The sequence below is a fragment of the Primulina eburnea genome, chromosome 6 (assembly GCF_022965805.1).
Source record: "Primulina eburnea isolate SZY01 chromosome 6, ASM2296580v1, whole genome shotgun sequence".
Lineage (NCBI taxonomy): Eukaryota > Viridiplantae > Streptophyta > Magnoliopsida > Lamiales > Gesneriaceae > Primulina > Primulina eburnea.
Window position 1 is genome coordinate 25,829,191 of NC_133106.1, and position 9,966 is coordinate 25,839,156.

Sequence of the window (9,966 nt, forward strand, 5' to 3'; positions counted from 1 at the left end):
CTGACGCCGCACTCCATGGCCGCGCGATCGTGGGGCTAGCATAGGAAGGGCACTATCGTGCATGGTTCTTAGGAGATGGTCCGGATAGATCCTAAATGATTCGATGTAGGTCCTAGGAGGGTCGGTCAGTGGTTGGTCCAGTCGGTTAGGGTCTAGGTTCGAAATATTGGAAGGTGACATGAGGTAGGGTTCAATCCAAATAGGGACAAAAATTCAGTAGCTGGTATAGGCCTGTTCGGGGGTCTTAATTGGCTTGATTTGGATTGTATATGGTATAGTCAGACGTTATTAAGCTATGATTCAAGTTTGCTTAAGTTTCGAGTCAATAAGAGTCAGAACCGGGATGTACATCTAAGCTTTAAATATGAATTAGGAAATTAGTAGAGGAGCTTAAGTTTACGTCTAAGAAATATTTATGAGTGTATTTTAAGGTGTCATGTTAAGTTTGTATGGATTTGGGTTGTCGTTTTAAGGTCTAAGGATAAATCGGGAAAGTTAGGATTTCAGGAGCAAAATAGTCATTTTCCACCTGAAAATTGTTAAGTGTCCTGGCAGTGCCCTGAATGCTGTAATAAATATTAAAATGTTTGTTTCAAATGTTTATGAAATTTTATGATGAAACGTTAATGCTAAAAGACATGTTTCATGCCTGGTTTAAAAGAAAAATGATTTATATATGCATGAATTTTTATAAGTGATGGAAATATGAAAAGTTGAAGGAGGTGAATTGATTGTGACTAATATGATGATACATAAGGTCAATGATTAGTTGAGGGATGAGAGTGTCATTGATGTCCCCGCCACCGAGTACCGTGGTAGATGGATCCATCGACTACAACTAATTGAGGATCTAAATTCAAATAAAAGGGAAACATATACGTATATGATGAAAGGAAAATGATTAAAGTTTACGTTCGTGAAAAGCTATTTTATTAAAGTATATTCACTGTTGCATGTGGATGTATATGTATTACTTGCTATAATAATTAAAATTTGCTGAGTCAATAGACTCACTATGTGTGATCTATGCAGGTGAGATTGATATTGATGGAGGACTTATGGTTGAACTAGCTGGACTGAAGGTGCACACAACCCGAGGATCGTCGCTAGTTTTTCATAAAATTTAAGTTTATGATTTAAGCTACTTTAAGGATTTTATGATGTTTATAACTTTTATTATTTTCAGAAATTTTAAGTGATTAGGATGTTTTATGCTTTGTTTTGAAAAATATTAAATTTAGGTTTGGTTGACAATTTACTATTTCATGTTTTGAATGTTTTTTTTTATTTCAAATATCTAGCAGGTGATTTTATTTTAAATGGTTTCAAAAATATTTATTTATATATGTATAGTGTGTTCGGCCTAATGGTGTAAAAAAAAATTCTGTATATTTAAAAGTAAAACGAGTAGTGGACGTTTAAGTGATTATCATCAGTATAGTATAATACTTTCTAATTCATTTTAATATAGAATATCCCTAAAGTTACATAATTTTTATTATATATATATGTGTATGTATGTGAAAGTAACTTAATTTTATATTATATATTATATATCTATGTGTGTTTATACATAATGAATATATCACTCACAAAATTATAATAAATAACTTGCAACCCCAAAAATTATAAAACTTTGTAGTTACTTCCAATGATATATTTTTAAAGTAATAAAGACTAGAAACATGTACAAAAAGATTCAGATGATCATACAAGTACAAATTATATCAGAAAATATAGTATTAACATTTAAAATTTACAGTATTTTACTCATCCAAAATTCACAAAACTTGAACAGCAACCTAGAAAAATATAGAACAAGCTTCGATAAAAAAAATTTGTTTTTCACCAGCGCGTGTAGTAATTGCGCCGACTATGGTGGCGCGTGGCTGTCGTCTAGCCAGCATGTGCATTCCATTTTTTCAGCATATGAGAATAAAAGATTTCCTACAATTCTCGTGTTATAAGTTTTCTCAAATTCTTAGCCGAAACGTGCCTGAAATGAAATAACTAGTATAACTCATACCTCTATTTTGACTATCGGAAATACTATTAAAGTAGAGCCCAAAAACAGTACACGTGAACCCATGCATTTATTTAATGGTTAAAATTATTTATTTAATTTTAAAATTATTTTTGCAATGCATGATTTATGATTAACATTATTTTAAAATATTATATGTTTATTTGATGCACGCTAAAATATTTTCTTGAGTTTATATTTCAGGCGAATATTCGATACGAGATCGAGAAAGGAGACCGGTGACGATTTAGGTGATTTTCGAAAATGTGGTATTTTATTTCAGTCAAGAAAATTGTTATTTTAAATGTGTTTAGAATTTTAAGCATTTTAAAGCCTAATTTATTTATTAGGTAATTTTGAGATTTTAAGTTTTTCAAATACTATTTTGAATATTGAGAGATTTTAACATTGAAATTTGCACTCAAATTATTGTTTTATTTAAAACTTTGTTTGGGGGTTAAATAATTAGATTTGCATTATTTTATCACTAATTATTTAACTAAATCATTCTTTTAGCCCCTAATTAGTTAACTAATTAATTACTTAAGAAAAATTTTTCGCCTAATTAAACTACACTCACGCACACACACACGTTGCATTGGTTGGAGATTAGCTAGGGTTCTTGAGCCTCCCTTCAGCAGCCACCCTTTTCCTTGCAAATTCCTGAAGATTTACGTTAGTGTTTCGAGCAAAAATCGTGCCACAATCGTCTCCAGATCAGCCCTCGCATCTCTTCGCTTAGGTATCACTGTACCGTAAGTTTTAATGATCAAAGATAAATATATTCTTTTGTTTTTGCATCGACCTTGTCATAATATTTGTTTTTATGTTTATTTTGTGCAAAAATGCATGTGTGATATGCAAAGTTTGAGCAAAAAATGGTTGGATGGATTTTGAAACGATTTTTAGATCTCAAAAACCGATTGTTCTGTCATTTTGATTACTATGAATTTTTTGTCGGCTTTCTTGAAAAACTTTAAACATATAAAACATAATAATTTTTTATACCTATGATTGGACAGTAAATTTATAATTTTTGGACAAGAAACAAGTGAGTTATGATCATTTTCGTGGGACTACTCAATCTGTGAAATTTCTGTGTCACAAAACCTGTCACCCTCTGTTATTTTGAATTTTGCGACTTATAGGTTGGTTTTCTGGAAATATTTTCGACATATGATTGTATTACTTTGTGTTATCTTCGCTCTGATAGTCAATTCGTAATTTTTTGATAAGAAACGAGGGAGATATATTTTTATCGTAAAATCGCACAAGCTGTGAAATTTCTGTATTACAAAACTCATCATTCTCTGTTATTTTGAATTCCGCGACTTATAGGTTGGTTTTCTGGAAATATTTTCAACATATGATTTGTATAAATCTGTGTTATCTTTGATTTGATATCAAATTCATAATTTTCTGATAAGAAACGAGGGAGATATGATTTTTATCGTAAAATTGCACAAGCTATGAAATTTTTGTATCACAAAACCCGTCATCTTCTGTGTTTTTGAATTATGGGAATTATAGTTTGGTTTTCTGGAAAACATTTTCCATATATGATTTCAATTAACTCTGAGCTATCTTCGATTCAATAGCAAATTCGTAAATATTTATAATAAATTAGAGAAATATGATTTTTATCGTAAAACCGCTCGACCTGTGAAAATTTGTGCATGTTCTTACATTTTCACAAGTTTTGGTTGCAGGATTCGTTGGGATCTTCTGAATCTTTGCTGTTGTGGTTAGGGTAGCATGTCCAGAGCATTCCAACGAAGCCCTCGACGTTTTTAAGTGTGTTGGACGTGCAAAAAAATGTTTTATTTTTTAGGTATGCTAAATATCTTTTGACCAACTATGAACAGGTTTAGAGGCCGGAGAACGTGTCCAGGGACCTCTCCACCCCGGTAAAGTATGACCAGGTTTTGATCAGGATTGGATAAAGGTAAGTATGCCTAGGGACAAATCCACCCGGTAAAGTATGACCCGGGATCTTATGTATGTGGTAGTGGACATCCATGCCAGCCCATTACTGTGGTTTAGTCTGATCAGGTGCATTATGTTACAGGTCACTTGGTTTGAAACATATCTCTACGCAAAATGATGATGATTATGTACTGTTCACGTATGTATGATGCAAGTTCATTTATTAAAATGTTTATGAAAAGTTATATGATATGATGGCACAGTCTATGTTTATGCAAGTACGTTCAAGTTTAAGTATGTATGCTCTAATTTAAAATGCATGTGATTTTATTATGTATTATTTGTTATTATCAGTTTATACATGTTGAGTGTTTAGACTTACTAGACTTGATCGATGCAGGTGAGGACGATTTGAGGAGGCGAGAGGTGGGGACTAGTGAGTCGGCTCGGACTGTTCGGAGGCTAAACTCGAGGACCGCCTATGTTTTCAAGAATTTCCAAGCATGTTAATTTAGTTAATCTAATTTTATGAAACTATTTCACAATGTTTAAATGAGTACCTTTTTGGCAAACTTTGTTTGTAATCGTTTCATTTCAAATATTTTAGACGAGCTATTTATTTTATCAGCAATTTGAAAGATTATTATTTATTTAAGAAAATTTTTAGTTTTTCAGAAAATTTAAGTAGTTCAGAAATACGGTACGTTACAGTTGGTATCAGAGCGGTGTTCTTGTAAAGGGTTATGCCTACTGCCGGTTGCGAGAAACTCACGAAGTCACACCTCAAGTCTGTAGTTTAAAGTTTCAAAATTATTTCATGTAGTAAGCATCAAAGTCATGATTTCAACATATACATTTGTATTAATTCAATTTACGTGCATCTTATGATATAGATATTATGTTCATGCATGTTGTTTTACGTGTTGGGTAAATAATATATTGGAACATTATGTCTTCCAGACGTATGGTTGCCCGTGGAGCAAGGGATGAGAATAGAGAAGATCAGGATGGGGATAGGGCAACTCCTCCTCGTCCACCACCAAATATGTAGGCTCAGATGCTTGCAAGGGATAACTTAGTTCTTCGCACAGTTTGCGGTGAATAATGTTGTCGTAGATACATGGGCGAGGCCCAGACCTAGAGGCGATTTATGAGAGGTTCAGGAGGATGGACCCGAAGGAGTTCTCGGAGACTACTGACCCGATGATAGCTGAGGGATGTATTAAGTCCATCGAGGTAATTTTTGCTTTCATGGAGCTGCAGGAATGCAGACGGGGTCAGGTGTTCCCCTTTCCTGCTGACAGGAGACACCAGACTATGTGGTGGGAGAGCGCATATGTGTCAATGAACTTGAAAACACTAACTTGGACTGGTTTCAAAGAGTTCTTCTACTCCAAGTACTTCACCTGAGGAAGTACGCTCCTGCTTGACCTAGGGAGTTCATGACATTGCGATAGGGAGACAGCAGCGTGGCAGAATTTGTCAGGAAGTTTGAGAGGGGGTGTCACTTCGTGTCCCTGATTGCAAATGATTCCCGAGAGAAGCTGAGGCATTGTATTGATGGGTTGCGGTCGATCTTGCGCCGTGATGTGAGATTTGCTGGTCCTACCACTTATGCTATTGTCGTGTCGAGAGCCATGGCAGCAGAGCAGAACCAAAGAGACATCGAGAATGACAGACATGGACAGAGGCCCTATCAGGCACCTCAGCAGCAACAGCAGTTTAAGAGGCCTTTCCAGGGACATCAGGGGAAGAGGTCGTTTCAGGGACCGCCGAAAGGCAAGGTTCATATTCCACAGAAGAAGACTCCTTACAGGCCTAGTGAGTACCCTGGTGTGCCCGAAGTGCAACCGCCAGCATGCTGGACCATGTTTATGGGGATCGGGAAAATGCTTCAAGTGTGGAGCCCAGCGATCATATACTGAATGACTACTCGTAGTGGAGGCAGCCTACCCAGGGGAGAGTGTTCGCCATGTAGGCTGAGGAGGCAAACTCAGACACGACTCTTCTAACTGGTAACTTATTTAATTCAGCACCGTATTATTTTTGACATGCATGTTTCGATTTGATTATGGATTATTAGTGTGTTGTTCCATATTTTTGGTGACTTGGGATAGAAATTTCCAATTATGGATGAGGTTAAGATTAGTAGTGGGGTGTAATTTTTTGTGTTGTGCAAACGTCTCTCAGGAAATATCTTCATAAAGAGAGTCGTCACGAAGGCCTTGATAGATTTTGGGGTCACTCAGTCTTTTATCTTGAAGACGTTCGCTAATCATCTAGATTTCAAGTCCATTGGACTCGACATGAACTACTCAGTGACAGTCCCATCAGGTGAGGAATTATCAGCTACTAGCATGGTCAGAGACATCGACCTTGAATTGCAGGGCCACCTAGTGTATGCCGATCTGATTGTGTTGCCGATGCAGAATTTGATATTATTTGGGAATGGACTGGCTGATGAAGAACATAGTTCTTATTGACTTTCAGAAAAAGATCAGTATTGACAAGACCGTTGGGCATGAAGCAGTTTCTTTTTGAGCCAGACAGATGGAGAAGTTTCCCTCGCATGATCTCTTGCATGCAGGCGCAGAGACTAATTCACAAAGGGTGTCAGGCTTTCCTGGCCAGTATTATTTCGGCACCTGACAGTACCCACTCTATGAATATCCGATGTACCAATAGTCCGAGATTTTTCTGACGTTTTTCCTGATGATATCACAGGCCTTCCACCAGAGAGAGAGGTGGAGTTTGCCATTGACCTTGTGACAGGCACCGTGTCAATCTCTAAGGCACCGTACCATTTAGCTCCAGCTGAGATGTTAGAGTTCAAACAGTAAATTCAGGAGCTCCTAGACAAAGAATTAATCCGCCCTAGTTTCTCACCATGGGGCGCACCAGTGCTCTTTGTAAAGAAGAAAGATGGGAGCATGATGTTGTGTATCGATTACCGAGAATTGAACAAAGTAACGATCAAGAACAAATACCCACTACCAAGGATCGATGACTTATTCGATCAGTTGCAGGGAGCTACAATGTTCTCCAAGATAGATCTACAATATGGAATATCATCAACTGAAGGTAAAAGATGCATATGTTCATATGACAACCTTCAGAACCAGATATGGGCACTACGAGTTCTCAGTAATGCCATTTGGACAGAAGAATGCTCCAATGATTTTTATGGTCCTGATGAATCTAGTATTTCAGCCCTACCTAGATCAGTTCTTCACATTGTTCATTGATGACATTCTTATCAACTCGAAAGCCATGAGGATCACAATCAGCATTTGGATACAGTTTTGCAGGTCTTGCGGAGTCGCAAGTTGTTTGAAAAATTCAGTAAGTGTGAATTCTGGTTGGATAGTATCATTTTTGATTCATATAATATCTAGCAGTGGCATTGAGGTGGATCTAGTTAAGGTGACAGTAGCTAAGGAATGAGTTGAGCGGAAGAATGCGTCAGAGATCCACAGTTTCCTAGGCTTTGTAGGCTACTACAGGAAAATTATTCAGGGATTTTCCTTGATTGCAGTGTCACTCACTTCATTAACTAAGAAGAATGCTAAATTTAATTGGAGTGAATGATTTTAGAAGAGATTTGATACTTTCAAGCAAGCTCTTATCATCGCCAGTGTTAGTCATGCCAGCAGGACAAGGCAATTTTGTGCTATACACCGACGCTTCTAAGCTCAGGTTAGGCACAATATTGATGCAGTACGGTCGGGTTATAGTTTATGCCTCCAGACAGATGAAAGTGCATGAGAAGAACTACCTGTCTCATGATCTCGAGTTAGCTGCCGTTGCTTTTGTATCGAAGATATGGAGACATTAGTCGTACGGCGAGAAATACCAGATATTCACTGATCACAAGAGTCTCAAGTATTTCTTCACGCAAAAAGAACTTAACATGAGACAAAGACGGTGGTTGGAGTTAGTAACATACTATGATTGTTAAATTAGCTACCATCCAGGGAAAGATAATGTTATGGCAGATGCTTTGAGCAGCAAGTAGCAGTCGTAGAACAGCTGTCAGCACAGAGATCACTTCAGTCAGAGATTCAGAGGTTTGCCCTGGAAGTTTATCCTAAGGGCAGAGCTCCTAAGCTGTCTAATCTGATAGTCCAGTCTTCTTTTCTAGACTGAATCCATAGATGTCAGCCTTCAGATGAGCAGTTACATAAATTGAGACTGAAGGATGAGGCCAAGAGCAGTGTACAATACAGTGTCTGATGGTATTGTGAAGTACAGAGGAAGGATGTGGGTGCCTAGTGTTGACTCGATCAGAGAGGATATTTTGACAGAAACACATACATCTCCATATTCCAATCATCCAGGAGGTACCAAGATTTACAAGGATTTGCAAATACTGTATTGGTGGCCAGGTATGAAGCGGGACATCCGCCGATTTGTATCTGAATGTCTCACTTGTAGCAAGTGAAAGCAGAGCATCAGAGGCCACCAGGAATACTTAAGCTACTCCATATCCCCTAGTGGAAATGAGATAATATCACCATGTATTTTGTTGCTGGTTTGGGAGGTCAGTCAGAGGATCCAATGTCATTTGGGTTATAGTAGATCGACTTACCAAGTCAGCACATTTTTTACCGGTGAAGACTACTTTCTCCATGACTCAGTATGTGGAGCTCTATATCCGGGAGATAGTCAGATTGCACGTGATCCCAGTTTCTATCGTGTTCGACAGAGACCCGAGATTCACATCGTCCTTTTGAAAGAGTTTACATACAACAATGGGGACGAAGTTGCTATTCAGCATGATCCATGACAATTGGGAATCGAAGCTACCTCTAGTGGAGTTTACCTACAACAATAGTTTCCAATCATATATGGGTGTGTTTGCTTTGAATGATAAGAAGTTGATTAATAAATAATCAGCCACAATCATTTGTTTGGTACAATTTTTAGTCTTTTTTATTATCATGAAGGCCCGCATATGGCCCTCACTATACACACAAAAATGGAGATAATTAAACCCTTCCTTGCCAAGTGATTACTTTTAGGGTTCCGATGATAACATGAATTTTTACTATTTTATCCTTTATAAATTAATATAATATTAAACTAACACTTTTCAACATTTGTTTTATTATGCAATACGAAAACAAATAGAAAAATTGGAAAACTGTAGTTAAATTGAAAATTCAAAATAATATTAAAATATAAAATTTTATACAATAAAAAGTAATTGTACAATTTTAAAAATCGTCTTAAACTCAATTAACGGATTCTTTGCCAAATATTTAATTATCTATCCAATTATTTTAAGAATATATATTTAATTAGCATTTGGGGCATTTTGGTCATTACAATAAAATTTACAAAATTAATCCATCATTTTAAAATCATACCAAACACCATGTTATTTATCCCACTATATTATTAATCCATATATCTCATTTTTTAATCACTTTAATTATGAATCATTTACTTATCCTATCACACGTACCAAACGCAGCCTATAGGTATGGCTCCCTACGAAGCACTATATGTAAGGAAGTGCAGATCAACGACTCATTGGGATTAAATCGGTGAGAGATCAGAACTTGGCCTAGAGATTGTTCAGCAGACTGCAGATGTGGTGTCCAAGATCCGAGACATGATGAAGACCGCCCAGAGTCATCAAAATAGTTATGCTGACAAGAGAATGATGGATCACGAATTTTCCGTAGGATATCGCACATTCGTGAAGATAGCACTTATGAAGGGTGTTATGAGGTTTGGGAAGAGAGGCAAGCTGAGTACGAGATTTATTGGGCCGTTCGAAATTCTCGACAGAGCTGGGACACTTTCTTATGGTGTAACTCTGTCGCCGAATCTGGCCGGAGTACACAATGTGTTCCACGTCTCGATGCTGAGGAAGTATATGACAAATCCTTCGCATGTTTTGAGTTTTGAGCCGTTGAAGTTGGATCCAGATCGGTCATATGAGGAAAGACCGATCCGAATTCTAGACAGACAGAAGCGGAGACTTCGGAACAAAGTGACCAATTTGGTCA